The sequence below is a fragment of the Pleurodeles waltl genome, chromosome 5 (genome assembly GCF_031143425.1).
Source record: "Pleurodeles waltl isolate 20211129_DDA chromosome 5, aPleWal1.hap1.20221129, whole genome shotgun sequence".
Lineage (NCBI taxonomy): Eukaryota > Metazoa > Chordata > Amphibia > Caudata > Salamandridae > Pleurodeles > Pleurodeles waltl.
The window spans coordinates 1,509,375,263-1,509,393,682 of NC_090444.1; the positions used below are offsets into that span (position 1 = coordinate 1,509,375,263).

Below are 18,420 nucleotides of genomic sequence, written 5' to 3' on the forward strand. Positions count from 1 at the left end.
TTTGTCTTTGCATTTTTCCAGGGGCTTGCGGGGGGAGTAACTGTAATGTATTAACATGTATTAGTGTGTGTGTTGTAGTGGGTGAGGGTGGGGGTGTTGCGTGTGTGTGTCACTCTCTTTTCCCTCCCTTCCCCCTGTGTCGTAGGTGCAGTACTCACTGTGGTCTTCGCCGCTGGCGTTCGTGCTCCTGGTAGAGGAGCAGGAATACAAAGGCAGGGAGAATATGGCGTTCCGGCTCCATGGCATCCTGGTTCCTTGTGGCGTGTGTAGAGGTGAGTGTTTTCCCTTCCAAGTCCTGTTTCCACTGTGTTTTTGTTCACGGTGAAACCGCCCCAGAAAAGGTGGCGGATTGGCCTGTTGTAATACTGTGGGCAGTACATTGTCTTCCGCCTGTCTGTTGGCGGTTACCGCCGCGTTGTTTGTTTGTACCACTGTGGCGGTCGGAGTGTTAAAGTGGCTGTCTTTGTTGGTGGTTTCCGCCATGGTCGTGATTCCTTTTTTTTTTCTGCCGGCCTGTTGGCAGTTTTACCGCCGCTTTAACACCGACCGCCAGGGTTGTAATGACCACCAATATCCCAAAGTATCTCAGGGAATACCCTCACTTAGGAGGTAAGTAATATACACAAGTTATATGTACACAAACCCAAAACAGGTAAGTAACAGTAAGAAAAGTAGTGCAAACAATGTAGAATCACAATAGGATGCAATAGGTAGACATAGGTCTAGGGGTAACACAAACCATATACTCCAAAAGTGGAATGCGAATCACAAATGGACCCCAGACCTATGGGAGATTGTAGAGGGTCACTGGGACTGTGAGAAAACAGTAAGGGTGTCCAAAATCCCCCACCCCAAGACCCTGAAAAGTAAGAGTAAAGTTACCCTACTACCCCAGAAAGACACAATAGTCATGATAGGGGATTCTGCAAGAACCACAAGCACCAGCAAAACACTGAAGACTGATTCCTGGACCTGAGGACCTGTAAAGGAAGGGGACCAAGTCCAAGAGTCACGAAAGTGTCCGGGGGGGCAGATGCCCACTAAACCCCGGATGAAGGTGCTAAAGGGCTGCCTCCGGGTGGAAGAAGCCAAAGATTCTGCAACAACGAAAAGGGCTAGGAAGTTCTCCTTTGGATGGAAGATGTCCCATGGCATGCTGGATATTGCAGAAGTATTTCCAGGCAGAAATACCACAAACAAGCCTTGCTAGCTGCAAGAGTTGCAGTTGAGGTTTTTGGGTGCTGCTGGGGACCAGGAAGGACCAGGAAGGACCAGGATGTCGCCCCTTGGAGGAGGAGACGGGGGGGGGCACTCAGCAACTCAGAGAGCCCCCGCAGAAGCAGCCATCACCCGCAGAAGTACCAGAACAGGCACTTAGAAGATCTGTGAATTCCGAGTCACAAAAGGAGGGTCCCACGACGTCGGAGTCCAACTCAGCTAGTTGGGCAATGCTGGACCGAGTGCTAGGGACCCAGGCTAGGCTGTGCACAAAGGAATCCTTGGAGAAGTACACAGAAGCTGGAGCAGCTGCAAATCATGCAGTACACAGGTTTGCTGCCTGGCGTGGGGAGGCAAGGACTTACCTCCACCAAATTTGGACAGAAGGGCCACTGGACTGTGGTAGACACTTGGACCCAGCTCCTGTGTTCCAGGGACAAGGCTCGTCAGGATGAGAGGAGGCCCAGAGGACTGGTGATGCAGAAGTTTGGTGCCTGCGTTGGCAGGGGGAAGATTCCATCGACCCACGGGAGATTTCTTCTTGGCTTCCAGTGCAGGGTGAAGGCAGACAACCCTCAGAGCATGCACCACCAGGAAACAGTCGAGAAAGCCGGCAGGATGAGGCGCTACAATGTTGATGGTAGTTGTCTTGCTACTTTGTTGCGGTTTTGCAGGCGTCCTGGAGCAGTCAGCGGTCGATCCTTGGCAGAAGTCAAAGAGGGAAGTGCAGAGGAACTCTGGTGAGCTCTTCCATTCGTTATCTGAGGAATAGCCCAGGGGAGAGACCCTAAATAGCCAGAAAAGGAGATTTGGCTACTAAGAAAGGAGTCTTGGCTACTGAAAGAGGTAAGCACCTATCAGGAGGGGTCTCTGACGTCACCTGCTGGCACTGGCCACTCAGAGCAGTCCATTGTGCCCCAACACCTCTGAATCCAAGATGGCAGAGGTCTGGGACACACTGGAGGTGCTATGGGCACCTCCCCAAGGAGGTACTGGTCAGGGGAGTGGTCACTCCCCTTTCCTTTGTCCGGTTTCGCGCCAGAGCAGGGCTGGGGGAATCCCTGAACTGGTGTAGACTGGCTTATGCAGAGATGGGCACCATCTGTGCCCATCAAAGCATTTCCAGAGGTTGGGGGAGGCTACTCCTCCCCAGCCCTTCACACCTATTTCCAAAGGGAGAGGGTGTGACACCCTCTCTCAGAGGAAATCCTTTGTTCTGCCTTCTGGGACTGGGCTGCCCAGGCCCCAGGGGGGCAGAAACCTGTCTGAGGGGTTGGCAGCAGCTGCAGTGGAGACCCCCGGAAAGGCAGTTTAGCAGTACCCGGGGTCTGTGCTAGAGACCCGGGGATGCATGGAGACAATTCCATGATCCTAGACATGTTACATGGCCATGTTCGGAGTTACCATTGTGAGGCTACATATAGGTAGTGACATATATGTAGTACACACATGTAATGGTGTCCCCGCACTCACAAAGTCCGTGGAATTTGCCCTGAACAATGTGGGGGCACCTTGGCTAGTGCCAGGGTGCCCACACACTAAGTAACTTGGCACCTAACCTTCACCAAGTGAGGGTTAGACATATAGGTGACATTATAAGTTAGTTATGTGCAGTGAAAAATGGCTGTGAAATAATGTGCACGTTATTTCACTCAGGCTGCAGTGGCTGTCCTGTGTAAGAATTGTCTGAGCTCTCTGTGGGTGGCAAAAGAAATGCTGCAGCGCATAGGGATCTCCTGGAACCCCAATACCCTGGGTACCTAGGTACCATATACTAGGGAATTAAAAGGGTGTTCCAGTGTGCCAATGAGAATTGGTAAAATTAGTCACTAGCCTGCAGTGACAATTTTAAAGCAAAGAGAGAGCATAAACACTGAGATTCTGGTTAGCAGAGCCTCAGTGATACAGTTAGGCACCACAAAGGGAACACATATAGGCCACAAACGTATGAGCACTGGGGTCCTGGCTAGCAGGATCCCAGTGACACATATCAAACATACTGACAACATAGGGTTTTCACTATGAGCACTGGGCCCTGGCTAGCAGGATCCCAGTGAGACAGTAAAAACACCCTGACATATACTCACAAACATGCCAATAGTGGGGGTAACAAGGCTAGAAAGAGGCTACCTTCCTACACTGACCTCTGCCCTATCTGGCACTTACTGGCCTTGATAGTGAGGCCTGCGGCTTGCAGCTCCTTCAACACTTCCCAGAGGTGGTGCAAGTGGTCCTCCCAGGTGGAGCTTAACACTGCAATGTTGTCAAGGTAGGCAGCACTGAAGTTCTCAAGCCCAGCCAGGATCTGATTGACCAACCTTTGGAAGGGTGCAGGGGCGTTCTTCAACCCAAAAGGGCATGACCCAGAACTGGAAGTGCACCTCTGGTGTTGAGAACGGTGACCTCTCCTTGGCCGACTCAGTTAAGGCAATCTGCCAGTACCCAGATGTTAAACGTGTTGAGGAGCTTGGCTGCCCCAACCGATCTATGACCTCATCAGCTCAGGGGATGGGCTGGGGGTCTGTTTTGGTGACAGCATTAAGTTCCCGGTAGTCAACACAGAGCTGAAGGTCTGGTGTGGCATCAGGTGCAGTAGGCTTGGGTATCAAAACCACTGGGCTGGACCAAGGGCTGCTGGAGCACTCAATCACCCCTGAAGCCAACATCTTGGAGACCTCCTCCTTGATGATGGCTTTCACTCGGTCAGCTAACCTGTAAACCTTGTTTTTCACAGGCAGGCTGTCCCCAGTCTCCACATCATGCAGAGATGGGTGACACCTGGAGTGAGTGAGAACAGAGTGGCATAGTGTCCCAGTAACTGGTGACACTCACTCTACTGTTCTAGAGTCAGAGAAGGGGAGAGGACTACACCTTCTACTGACCCATCCTGCTCCTTGGCAGACAGGAGGTCAGGGAAAGGTTCACTCTCCTCTACCTCCCCACTGTCTGTAGCCAGAAGCATGATTAACTCGGACCTCTCAAAGTGGGGGTTGAGGGGTTCACATGTAGAACCGTCAATGGGTTCCTTGGAGTCTGCAAGTTCACCAAGTAGGTGACATCACTCTTGCGCTCCTTCACCTCAAATGGCCCTGACCACCTGTCCTCCAGAGCACAAGGTTCTACAGGGGCCATAACCCACACTTTCTGGCCAGGCTGAAACTCAACCATAGTGGTATTCTGGTCGTACCAGCGATTCATGCCCACCTGGCTTGCCTCTAGGTTCTCTTGTTTGAGCTTCCTGAAGCGTGCGTTCTGGTTTCTGAAGGCCAGCATGTGGCTAAATACATCCTGGGGTGGATTCCTAGGAGCTTGCTCTCAGTCCTCTTTCACCAGACTCAGAGGTCCTCTGACCGGGTGCCCATACAACAGCTCAAAGGGGCTAAAGCCAACCCCCTTCTATGGTACTTCCCGGTAGGCAAAGAGAAGGCATGGTAAGAAGATGTCCGACTTACACCTCATGGAGTCTGACAGACCCCCAATCATGCCTTTCAAGGTTCGGTTGAATCTCTCAACCAACCCGTTAATCTGGGGGTGGTAGGGAGTGGTGAATTTGTAGTTTACTCCACATTCCTTCTACATGGCCTTTATGTACATGGACATAAAGTTGGGGTCCCTGTCAAATACCACCTCCCTGGGGAAACCCACTCGGGTATAGATCCCCATCAGTGCCCGGGCCACAACGGGCGCCGTCACTGTCCTCAGAGGGATAGCTTCTGGGTACCGGGTGGCATGGTCCACCAAGACCAGGATGAACTTGTTGCCTAGGGCTGTCTTGGGGTCCAGAGGCCTCACTATGTCAATGCCCACCCGCTCAAAAGGGGTGCTCACGAGGGGAATGGGTTGGAGGGGGGCTTTACATTTCCCTCCACTTTTGCCACTCGCTTGGTAAGTTCAACAGGATCTTCAGAACGCACCTGAATGCTTTTCATTTGGGGCCATAGAAGTGGGTGACTGTCAAAGCCCAGCTCACCTGAGTCCTTGTTCAGTTCTGATGGAGGTTGAAGACAATCTGACCCCACCCTGAAACTGCTTGTTCCAGCACACTAGTTTTTAAAACAGTGCACTAAGAACAGAAGCTCAAGGGAAGGGGGGAAGTGGATAAAATAAAATAAAGAGACAACACCGTTCTTGCGTTTCCACTGTTGAAGTGCTGCACAAATCTGCGGCCCTCTCTGACTTTTGTAGAAACTGGTGCCTAATGAAACATAAACAAAGAACAGATAAGTACAACCTATTCCTAACTGGGTTCCTGACTATCCCTTTATTTATTAGAAATTTTCTTCTAAAAGTACCTCTTGGATCCTGGTCTCTAGTTTCCAGGTTTGGAATGTGTTAATGCTCTGGGATGTGCTTTCTATTACTCTAAAGCTTCTAAAACATTAAACAAATACCGTTATCAGAATTACCAATATCAAACATTCATCTTAATATAACTAAAGCCTAAATTCCCAATAGCAGACTCACTTTTCCCATATTTCCAGAATCTTTTATAAAACAAATACTGTACTTTTACGTCAAAATACAGCATGTAATTTGTGCAAGTCCTTGATTTCCTGTTTGCCTTGCTGTTAATGGTTTCAACGGTTCGATTCTTAAAAGTTCCATAAAAAAAAAAAATGTTTGCTTCACAAAATTCCGCAAAGTATTCTTGTAACAAAGAGTTTGAATCACAATGTTCGTGGAAGGTATCTTGTTTCAAATTGTCTATACACGAATCCAGAAATTGTTGTCAAAGTTCTTTCAGGTAATAAAAGTTTTGCACTTACTTGTTGCTGGCAAGAGATACTGATCAGTCTAACCTTGTCTTCTTTCTCTTTTGCAGGTTGCTTGTAGGAGAGAGGCTAAGGCAAGGAGGAACCGGAAACCGGAAGAAGGAAGAGCCAGCAGCTGCGCCCATTGAAGCCAATGAAAGTCTGTAGAGAGCAGGAGTGCCAGCGCCGAGGGATCTGTCCTCAGGTAAGCGGGAGGTAGACGAGCACAAGCACTGGGTGAGGTTCGGGGGCTGCCTTTTATAGACAGGGCTGGGTGTGGTCCTCACATGCTGCACATGTTCTTGAAAGGTGTGCAGAGCTGGGTGTGGTTTGAAGAGCTGGGTGTGGTCCTCACATGCTGCACATGTTCTTGAAAGGTGTGCAGAGTTTCAGTTATTATGCAAATGAGTTAAATTAACACATGGCCTAGAGAGGAGTGTTTTAAAGAAGCCTTGGTAAAAGCAAGGCCCAATGTGTAAACAAAACAGCACATTAAACAACATACACAGAAGCCTAGGGGGGGAAGGTGAGATAACAAGAAAGGCTTTCAATAGTAAGTTTAAGAGGGAGCTATTACAGAACCCACTAGTGCAGTGAGAGGGGACATGCTCTTTGCTGTGCACAAACCCTAACAGTGACAAGCCTGTCAAAGGTCTTGCAGTGCCCCAAATGTCCTGCCAGAGGCACACCATGAGCCAAGCCCAGTAGGAAGGCCCTGAAGCGCTGGGGTACCACCAGTACACACGCAGCTCCAGGCTCAGCAACCTTAGGTTCGCTATACAAGATATCATTCTCCCAGAATATCAGGTGAGCCTTGTCCTCAGTGCCAGCTTCCTGGTCATCAGCCTGCTGCCTAAGACCCACAAGAGTAGGGCACACCTTCTGCTCTGCGCAGAACTCCTCCCTGTTGCCCCCCTCTTGCTGCCAATGGGCCAGCTCAGGTAGGTGACCCAGTTCGGTCACTTGTTCGCATGTAGGTGGCAGGGAGTCCCCCTCGAGGTCAGCCTCCTCCCAGACCGTGGAAACTGCTGGGGCGGGTTTCATGCACCCCTGCCTTTTCTCTTGGCAGTCATCTGGGCCACTGTTTTAGGCTCCAGGTCTGTCTGATCACCCTGTCTGGCTGCCATGGTCACACATGCCCACTCTGGCAACCCCAACATCCGCAAGTGCCACCTGAGCTCCACCTCCTTCCAGGCGGAAGTCTCCAGGTCATTGCCCAATAGACAGTCAAAGAGCATGGTGGGACTCACAGCTACCCTCAAGGAACCTGAGATCCCTCCCCACTCAAAGGGAACCTGGCCACCTTACATTGGCGCTCCGAGTTGTCCACTGCAACTACCACCAGGTGGCACCCGACCATGGTTACACTGGCTCCAGTATCTCTGAGAGCCTCTGCCAATTGATGGCCACCCACTGCCTTATTTTCTTAGTTTTATCAGGCATTAGGTTTCTCTGGACCGTCTCACCATCCCCTAGTGAGACATGGGTCATCTCTTTGGAATCCCCACACCCACCTGGGACCACTACTGCTGCCTGACCTAGGGGGTACCCCCCAGCAGCTCCTGAACCCTCAGCACATCTTCTCCTGGAATTGGGTCCACAGACTCCTCCACTGGATCCACGGACTGCCCACTGGCAGTTCTGGCTGCCACCCAGGCCCTCAGCGCCTTTTGTACCTAGTCCTTTTTGGTGAGGCCTCTGACCTGGACTTTGAGGCTTTTACAAACTGTCTTCAGTTCCTTCATGGTATAGGTTTCCAACCTATCCTCCGCAAAACCCAAATCCTGGGATGCAACTGACGATGCTCCTGCCTGAGACATGATGTCTTTGGTGTTCACTTGAACTCAAGATCAAAAATAGGTCAAAGAGAAAAAAAATATCAAAAACAAAAATCTGAATGTGGCACATAGTGGTCTGCGATATGGTAATAGTGTACACCAATCAGTGTAGGACAAGTGTAAAAGCAAGTCCTATCCTCACCGCTGACAACCAATGTTAGAAATGGGGTCTCTAGTTGGCAGTCAGTTTGAACACTTCCAAGTACAGCCCCTTACTCTAGTCAGGATAAGGGAGATAACCTCTCAGATAACCCTTGCTCATCCCCTTGGTAGCTTGGCACGAGCAGTCAGGCTTATCTCAGAAGCAATGTGTAAAGCATCTGCACATAACACACAGTAATAAATGAAAACCTACAAAAGGACACCAAACCAGTTTTAGAAAAATAGCCAATATGTATCTATATAAGACGAGACCAAATACAATACAAATCCACCATACAGTAATAGATATATGAATTCTGCAAGATTTACTCAAAAATACAGTTCCTTGAAGTCGATAACTCCACCTGGGGCTATCACGGCGAAACCAACAGTTCAGGCCGGCTGCGGCGTTGCAGGTAAGCTACGGTGTCAGGAAGACCCGCAAACAGTATCTTGGATTTGCAGGGCATCGTGATCCTGCCAGTGAGCTCCAGAGAGTGGCGTCACTGGCTTTGCGGTGTCGGTTTCGGAGTCGGTGCATGGGTCGTCCGGCCCTTGAAGTCACACGCGTTGCGGATGGAACTCTGGGCTGATGAAGTGAGGGGCTGGTGTGGATGGCGTCGGGGCTGCGGTGCGCAGTGGGACGATGCAACATGCGGTGCCCACAGATCACGGTGCAGGCAGCGGCGTCGTAGTTGGTGAAGCGCTGTCATCGGTAGGCCCAAGCCAGCGGTGCAGGACGGGGTGGGACAGTGCTTCGTGACCCTCATGAGCGGTGTCCACAGGCCACAGTGCAGGCAGGATGCCTAGAGACGACACTGGAAACGATGATGCTGGCGTCAGTGGACTGGGGTTGCAGTGCAGGAGGGGCAGGTGCTTCGTGTACCTCAGCAGCAGTGTCCGCAGGCCACGGTGCAGGAAGCGGCGCCGGTGTCAGCAGGAGCGGCATCGCCGGAGATGCCCAGGCTATGGTGTCAGCAGGCGATGCTGGAGTGCGGGGACCACAGGTGGCGGTGCGAGCAGTGGCTCGGTAAAGTTGTCCGATGACGGCATCAGTGAGGCCAGGGTCGTGGTGTGAAGCAGGGCCGTGCAGCTCTGTTTGGCGTCAGCAGGTCACGGTGCAGGCCAGCGGTGTCATTGGTGGCGTCGCAGTGGTTTCTCCTCTTGAACAGCACAAAACCCACAGTTCCCAGTGCTGCAGGTCGAGGAAACTGAAGTCTTTGGTGTCCCTGAGACTTCCAACAGGCGGCAGGCTCTACTCCAACCCCTTGGAGAACTTTCTCAAACAGGACACACATCAAAGTTCACCCTTTGCACTCTTTTTGGGCAGAAGCAGCAACTGCAGGCCAGTCCAGCAAATTAACACAGCAAAGGGATAGTACTCCTTCTTCAGCTCTTCTCCTGGGCAGAGGTTCCTCTTGATTCCAGAAAGATTCTAAAAGTCTGGGGTTTTGGGTCTTCTTCTTATACCCCGTTCTGCCTTTGAAGTTGGAAAACTTCAAATCAAAGTCTCAGGTGTTTGCAAGATACTTCCTTGTCCAGGCCAGGCCCTAGATACACACCCGGGGGTTGGAGACTGCATTGTGTGAGGGCCGGGCCAGCCCTTTCAGTTGTAAGTGACCACTCCTCCCTCCACTCTAGCTCAGATGGCTCATCAAGATATGCAGGCAACACCCCAGCTTCCTTTGTGTCACTGTCTAGAGAAGAGGTGTGAACAGCCCAATTGTTAAACTGACCTAGACGGTGAATCCACAAACAGGCAGAGTCACAGAATGGTTTAAGCAAGAAAATGCCTACTTTGTAAAACTCTCAATCTGAAAACCTACTTCACTGAAAGATGTATTTTTAACTTGTGAGTTCAGAGACCTCAAACTCCATATTTCTAGCTGCCCTCAAAGTGAATCTGCGCTTTAAACTTATTTAAAGGCAGCCCCCATGTTAACCTATGAGGGAGAAAGGCCTTGCAACAGTGAAACCCGTATTTGGCAGTATTTCACTGTTAGGACATGTAAAACACACCAGTACATATCCTACCTTTTAAATACACTGCACCCTGCCCATGGAGCTACCTAGGGCCTACCTTAGGGGTGCCTTACATGTACCAAAAGGGAAGGTTTGGGCCTGGCAAGTGGGTACACTTTCCAGGTCGAATTGGCAGTTTAAAACTGCACACACAGATACTGCAGTGGCAGGTCTGACCCATGTTTACAGGGCTACTTATGTGGGTGGCACAATCAGTGCTGCAGGCCCTCTAGTAGCATTTGATTTACAAGCACTTGGCACATCTGGTGCACTTTACTAGGGACTTACCAGTAAACCAAATATACCAATTATGGATAAACCAATCAACAGTATCACTTACCAAGGGAGCACTTGCACTTTAGCACTGATTAGCAGTGGTAAAGTGGGCAGAGACAATAAACCAGCAAAAACAGAGTCCAGTAACCCATACAAACTGAAGGTCAGCAAGCAAAAAGATAGGGGAAACACGCCAAAAAGAGGGCAGTTTGAACAGTCATCATCCACACTTCACGGGGATTTCCTGCTCCTTTGTTCCCTACTTTCCTCCGTTCCTCTTCACCCTACAGTTCAGGACTAGTGGTGTTGATATTGTTCAACAAGGGGAGAACTCTCCAGGTTTCCAGTATTGTTTGGATCATGTGCTTGTAGCATTCCTGCTCAATGATAAGACAGACTCAATGGCCCCATTGATACAAGATAGTCCTGGAAAGAAGCTAAGCAGTTACCACTCTGAGGTCTACTTGTCATTTGAAGGAAGCTAGATCTTAGGAAAAATCTGTTCATGTACTTCAAAGACAATTGTAATGTCTTTGGTAAGTATGTCTGGGGGGATCTGGGTTTGACAGCTCATCAGCATAATTTTTTGGGTGCAGTCAAGCCAAATAGGTGGGTCTCCGAGTCGCCTATTGGAAGCATGGAGAAGCCTGTAAATACAGTCCTGTATATCTTGCCCTTCTACGTTTCATGGTAGTCCTTTTAATCAGATGTTGTATTGCAATCTGTTTTCCAATGCAACAGATAAAAAGTCCTAACGTTTTGTCACACTAGTGAATTTAAAATTCCTTCCTGCACTAATAGAAATTTACAAGAGCGATAGTAGTGTTAGCCCTAATCTGCCTCTACTAGTCTCTGCATGGAAACCCCATCCCCATACCTGAGCAATGTGGGGGTTTTGCCTGTGGGTATGCTGACAGTCCTCCTACGTGGATGGAGTGACGAGGCCAAGCTCAGCAGAGCTGCGACGACATGTTATAGCATAAAATGGCTGGCTTGCTGGAATGTTCCCCTCTAACTTAGTTTCTGGAAGCATGTTGTTTTATAATAGAACATGTTGTTGTTCTGAGAACTGCCCTGACGTGATAATGCATCTTTTCTGTGTATGGCAGACATGGTGCTCTTTGGACCGCCAATACTCAGAAGATAATCATGTACAGCCTTGGATTGAGCACAAGAGGAAAATGTTGTGCAAAAGAACTAATAACAAACTCTGCGAGGAAGGGCAGCTGATGATAATAAAACATCACCGCTAAATTGAAACTTTTGCTAAAATAATAAAAAGGAATACATGAAATGAACTAGGTAAAAGGGCACAGGCCATAGACCTAGAGCTAAAATAACTGTGCCCATGCAAAGTGCTAAAATACCTTCACAACACCTTCCCCATTGTCAGTGCAAGAGTGCAGAGGTCTATTCTAAAATACTTATTTCTACACTACTATCTAAAATCAGGCTAAAACGTACATACAAAGAGACAAAGAGACAAATGTCAATGTTGTAAACCAGGACAGCCCAAGGTCAGGCAAATTAAAATGATCCATTTAGAATTCCATCCAAAAAATTTAATCAAATTAAAGTCAAATGTCAATGTAGTCGTGATCCCACAAAAATTACCAAAATCATCCATAGTGATGAAATCCAGGAAGTATCCCACTCCGGCAGGCGATAAGTTAACCAGCTAGGGGACACTCATATTCTGGTGCCTCAGCTCTAGGTCTGGCTGAGGAGGCAGCATTCTGTGCAGTGCCAGATGTTAAAGCACCACGACCCACTAGATCCACAAGGAGTAGCTCATAGGATGCATCCCGCAGCAACTGCAATCTCAATGGGCACATCTTGCAATGAACCCTCAGCGAGAACACAATCAGACCTTTATCCAAAGAAGGTACACACTGCATTGCAAGACACACTTCCTGTGAATATTTGAATGGGCACCACAAACATCAAAAGATGGGTTGCATGCAATTCAAAACCAGTTTGAATGACAGTGACCAGTTCGACTTCAGTTCTTCCAATAGTGGAACTCCAAAGGACTGCATCATGCGTTCACAACGTAGTTGGGTTGGTGGAAGCACCATCATTTTTCTTTGTTGTGATGGGGCAGCCTTTGCGAATCAGCTTGTCAAGATTTACAAAAGAAGTAGTAATATGAGGCCATATGTCTGCTACTTTTATCTCTTGTGTTGGTGAAAAAGCGCATTTCTGCAACAAGTCACAATTTGGGAAACCAAAACCATGTAGGCATTCCAGTCTGCATACCAAAGCAGCCTTCATCATTCAGCATCACATAACTCACATTCAAGAGCACCTGGAACACTGGACAAATCAAAGGGACAGGAATACCCTTTTGATAACAAGCTAAGTTCGCTGCTGAAGCATTACAAGCTCTGTGCAAGGACAGCTGTTACAAAAATTTTAATGGCTCACAGAAGTCTTACATTTGCTGCCTTTAAGAAAGACTTATTTCATGCCATTGAAACATTTGTACGTAAAGGATAGCTCCCACACCTCATGAATGTAACTATCTCCTAGCTGCTCAAATCTGCTTACTGGAAAGTGCTTCAAGCATGAGGTAAACTGAAATGTTGAAATGGGTATAATAATTACCGGGTGTATTAACCATACTGCTGATGGAATTTCCTCCACAGTAAAAGGCAACTTTTCCAAGTATTACGCATGATGTAAGTTGCTTCTTTCTTACCATTATCTGTTATTTTTGTGTCAAATTGAATGCAGAAAATAACTTCTTGGAGTTAATGTGTTGCCAGGGCACTCTGCCACTTTTCAGAACTTGTAACTTCCAACCTAACTGCATGATGAACCTAAGTTTACTTTGTCCATGATGTAAAAAATGACATATTGTTTTGAATAATGTCAATTGCAAATGGCACAGTGTTCTTTAGGGTGCAATGGCTAGAGCTTTCAGCAAATTTTCCTGATCTGGTTGCCTCAACCGGGCGGCGGCTTCCTTTTGGGAAGCTTCAAAATTTCATTATATATTGCACATAAGCAACGTTTTGTGTGTTGCTTTCTAGGACCTAACAAGAAATCTTGTAAGTCTATATCTTCTGACAGGAGAACAAAGTGTTCTTTAACGGATGTGCAAGATTTAAACCATTGTTGTCATAGTTTGCCCATGCTCTAAGTGATTATGGTACCAGAGTATTGTGTGGGGATGTAATAAGGGTCAGGTCGGCTCGATAAAAAACCGTGTGTGGAGTTTACAAAACATGCATGACAACCATTTGTGTCCACCGGCCCAAATAACCACCTAATGGGGCCTGAAAGTATTGCCTTAAAGGTGCCGTTCTGGACCCACCCATTGAGGTGTTCTTCTGTGACATTTAAAATATTTTGCAATTTAGCTGGTGAGGGAATACCCGGTACATTCAGTTCCTTAATTTTCACCAAGCTTCAATCAATCAATCAGCACTTATAAAGGTGACTTATCACCCAGGGTGTCTAAAGGCGCTCGCTGGGGGACACGGGTCTGATATTGTGAAGGGCCTTTTATGTGTGCATCAGGAGCTTGCAAGTGATACATTTGTTGACAGGGAGCCAGTGTAGGTCCCTCAGGTGGGTAGAGATGTAGCTGTGGCAGGGGATGTCCAGAATCAGTCTGGCCACAGCATTCTGTATTCTCTGAAGTCTAGTTTGAAGTTTCGTGTTCAGTTTGGCATAGACTGCGTTGCTGTACTTATGTTTACTGCTGAAGAGTGCGAGAGTGACTGCCTTTCTTGTGTCAATGGGTATCCACCGGAGTAGGTGGAGCGTGTGGAAGCATGAAGATGAGAAGGTATTGACTTGGCGGGTCATAGATAGTGATGAGTTGAGGATGATGCTGAGGTTGCGTGCACGGTTGGTAGGAGAAGGGGCAGTTCTGAGCATGCTTGGCCATCAGGAGTTGTCCTATGAAGTAGTGGTGGGGCCCAGGATAAGGATCTCCATCTTGTCCGAGTTGAACTTGAGACAGCTGTCTCTCATCCAGTCGGCGACTTCCTTCATTCCGTTATGAAAGTTCTCTTTGGCTGTTGATGGCTCGTCGGTGAGGGAGAGAATGAGCTGTGTGTCGTTGGCATATGAGACAATTTTGAGTCCATAGTGTCTGACGATCTTGACGAGTGTGGGGCTCACAGAGGTTCCCTGGGGAGCTCTGCATCTGGTTTCTGTCAGCTTCGAGGTGAAAGGTGGGAGCCTGACTCTCTGGGTTCGGCCCGTAAAAAAAGGAGCAGATTCACTCCAGGGCTTAGCTGGGATGCCGGTGTTGTGTAGTCTGGTGCACAAGGTGGTGTGGGAGACGATGTCGAAGGTGGCGGAGAGGTCGAGGTGGATGAGGGCTGCTATTTCGCCGTGGTCAAGTAGAGAGTGGATGTCATCCGTGGCTGCTAGGAGTACGCTTCCGGTACTGTGGATGCTCCTGAATCCATATTAGGACGGGTCAAGGTAGTGGTTGGTCTCGATTAAGTCGGTGAGCTGTGTGTTGATCGCTTTTTCAATTACCTTAGCTGAAAAAGGGAGCAGTGAGATCAGCCTGTAGGTTTTCAGTTCTGTTGGGTCTGTGGAGGGCTTCTTCAGTAGGGGGTTTATCTCTGTGTGTTTCCAGGTGTCTGGGAAGGTGGCGGTCTCAATGGAGTGGTTGTTGGTGAGGCATAGTTTGGGTGCGATGGTGGTGCCAGCTTTATTAAAGATGTGGTGGGGGTATAGGTCCAAGCGTGCCCCAGAGTGGATGGTATTCATGAGTTCCAGGGTGTCTTCCGGAGTGAGGAGGGTTCAGTGGTTCACGATTGGTTGGTGGCTGGAGTTCGTGGTGGTGCTGGTGGGTGGGCCTTTGCTTGCAAATCCATCTTAGATGTAATGTATTTTACGGTGGAAGAAGGTGGCGAGGTTACTGCAGAGGTCTTGGGAGGGCGGGATGTTGGTGGTGTCCGTGCCGGGTTTTGTGAATTCTTTGACTATGGTAAAAAGTTCCTTCCTGGTGTTTGCATTGGAGTTGATTCGCTCCTGGATGGTTGATTTTCTAGCTGTTCTGATGAGCCGGTGTTGTGATGTGATGGCGTCTTTGAAGGCTTTATGGTCCGTTGGGCTTTTACTGCGTCTCCACTTTCTCTTGAGTTGTCTGCATGTGCTCTTGGAGGTTGGTGTAAAACCAGCTGGGTCTCTTGTGGTGTTGATTGCAGGCAGGTTTCCTTAGGTGGGCTAGGGTGTTGGCGCAGTTGGTAATCCAAGCCTAAACAACTCGTTTGTTGCACAGCTTCATTGAGAAATATAATTTGTAATGGAATAAGGCAAGAACTAATTTAAAGCTTCCCTACCCTATATTTGCCAATCCCTAGTTTCCTATACACCTTTTTAATCAATCGAATTTAGCCAATATTCATAGCCCAGTCTAAACCCAACTGGGAAACAAAGGAATCAGAATAAATCAATTTGGTATCAGTTAAAAAAAATTCTGCAATTTTGAAGGTGGCATTTTCAAATAATAAGACTCAGCATTTTTAACATCATCATGCCCAGTAAAATACGAAAACATCTCTACATATGTTTTTGAACTGCATAAAATAATGCCCATAATGATGATAAAAGAACATTTCCCCATAATTCTCAGTTGTTTAATAAATATATTTCCTTTAAAATACAGTGTAATATTCGAGCTCAGAAAGCATAGAATTAACTGTTTTTACATTCCAGTCATCATAAACAACCCCTAAAGTTATGATATCATTCATAGAAACTTTGAATAAGTATGGAATTTGAATCATTTCTGTAGGTTTGAAGATATTGAACGGGACTTTATTGCAAACAATCCCATCAGGTATTGGAACAGCTTAAATGTTCACTAGCAACAAGTCTCTTAAGACCTTATGTTTTAAAACCTCATCCACCAGTTCAACAGCAAAGCATTTAGGAAGATAATGAACATGCATCAGCAAAAAGAAAACCATGACAAACTCAATGTAAAGGAAGGCAGACAAAGTTGAAAATATCCACAGATAGTACCATGGACAAATCAGATAGTTGTTTTTAAGCAAGTTGAAAAGCTTACGTGCTTTTGATACAGGTGCTGCCAAAGACGCTGAAGAATTTGAAAATTAATCATTGATGTCAGAAAAATAACCAGAAGCAGTTTGTGCAAATACTGAAGCGGGTGCAGGTGAAGGAGAACTGGCAGATGTATCCCTTGGTGGTTCATAGTAAACAATTCCATCAATGTAAGTTGAATTTGAGTAATATAATTCAGTATTGTTTATGTTTCTTGTCACTTATGTCATTTATGTGGTGATAGGAACAAACAAGAGGTCATTTTCCACCCTTCCCAAACTCGGGAAGTACGTTCATCATTGTTTAATGTTTGTAGAGGTACATCCTGATTGACAGTAAGAGATGTACAAGAACTACCCAGGAGTCCTTGTGGTCTACTGTGCGGGACTGGCCACACGGTGTAGCTTGACATTGTCAATTGAAATGAAACGGCTTTCTTTAGAACTAGGCAGTGGTGGTAACATTCTGGTACCATCTATTCCCAGGACTGGATCCGGTGCGCTATAGGCTGGGACAAAGTCCTTCTTTACAGCAATTTTTTCTCACACCAGATCCCCAACTTTAGGAATCTTGCAATGGATGTTGTTGGCAAATCCTCATTCCCAAGGTGGCGGCATGTGCACATGAACTGTTTTAATTCCTGCAAAAGAGTGACATGTTAATTTATGTCAAAAGGTGTTTCTGCTGCCACCGTGCCATAACATCAAGATCTGGGACATACAAAGGTGTCCCAAAAAGGACTTCCTACGGAGTATGTCCCCAAAAGACTTTCCGGGCAGATTATTTAGTGCACTCTGGACTCCATACAGCTGGTTAAGCCAACTACGACCCGTACTTAATACTCTTAAGGATTACTTTAAGTTTTGATTTTCCCGCTCCACTAGTGTTTTTCTCTTGGGAAGGTTTGGAGACAAGAAATGGAAAAGAACACCCATTATCGACATGGTGCACCTGAATGCCCTGGAGGTAAAGGCAGGGCCCTGGTCCGAATGGAATTCTGAAAATACATATGTCCAAAGGAAGACTTACAAATCTTAAATAACAGTTCAAATGTCATGTGCTGCTTTTATGCGATCCAGTCTCTGGTCTTGGTTGGGGATCACACGATCACCTACCCCTGGTGTTGTTGCAAATGCAATGTTTTGGGCACTTAAATGGTAGGAATATTTGGTGGGATATGCCTTTGGTAAGGGCTTGCTGTCAGCCGAAGTCTTCACAACAACCAGTGTTTCATCATCCAACCTCATATGAGAATGAGTAATCGCAGCAACAGAAGTCATGGCTACTGCCGATTTGGCTGCCTCATCGGCCAAATTGTTTCCTGCAACGTGTACTCCAACACGTTGGTGACCCAATGTATGAACTACATGAGCCTTTGGTAGCTTGTCAGCTACCTTCCCCACAAGAATTTGCGCTGATTGGTGTTCCCTTTTGAAACTCTGAACCTGTTCTGGTGCCAATAATACAGCTATTCATTGAAGGACTGGACACACTAATACGAATCACACACAATCAAAGTAGAAAGTTCAGGATCCTGGTGTTCCAGTGCCAAGATTAGAGCCTTAAGTTCTGCACGGTGTGCAGTACAGTCCCCTAGGGTCCGCTTATTGGTATTTTGAGGGAATTTGCCATCCCTCATTACCCTGCTCACAGCTGCACAAGCGATGAGATATTGGTGTTTGGTACCTACAACTGCTTGAGGTGAACCATCAGAGTAAATAATGATCCGGTATTGATCAAGAGGCAAATTGATTGTAGGTATTGGGTATTCAAGTTTATATTGGAAGAATTCTTTGATCTGAAGTTTTGGATAGAAAACATAGTCAACATCAGTGGCTGTCAGAGACATTGCCCATTGGATCCTACGTGAACGTTACGCTTTTAAGTTTGGAATGCTAGCTTTTGTAACAGCCTCAAGGGCTGGTATTGGGGTAACAACAATAATGCTTTTCCCTTGGACCAGAGGTCTCTCTTTAATGACATCTATCTGAACAGCAGTCATAATGTTTTCAGTTGGAGCAAAAGGCTATTCAATGGTGGAGTACAAATGTGATTTGTAAGCTACTGCTATGGTCTCACCCTCACTGAATGTTACATAGGTGAATCCAATGGCACCAGGAATAGCCCTGATGACC

The 18,420-nt window shown here is 47.3% G+C and overlaps 1 long non-coding RNA gene across 1 annotated transcript in view; it reads right to left on the bottom strand.

Moving 5' to 3' along the window:
* Positions 1-16,872: 16,872 nt before the first annotated feature.
* Positions 16,873-18,420, bottom strand: part of LOC138297403 (uncharacterized) — a 34,076-nt gene continuing 32,528 nt past the window's right edge. The window contains exon 4 of the long non-coding RNA XR_011204079.1: positions 16,873-16,925. This is a non-coding gene — a long non-coding RNA (uncharacterized lncRNA). The remainder of the gene's footprint in view (positions 16,926-18,420) is intronic.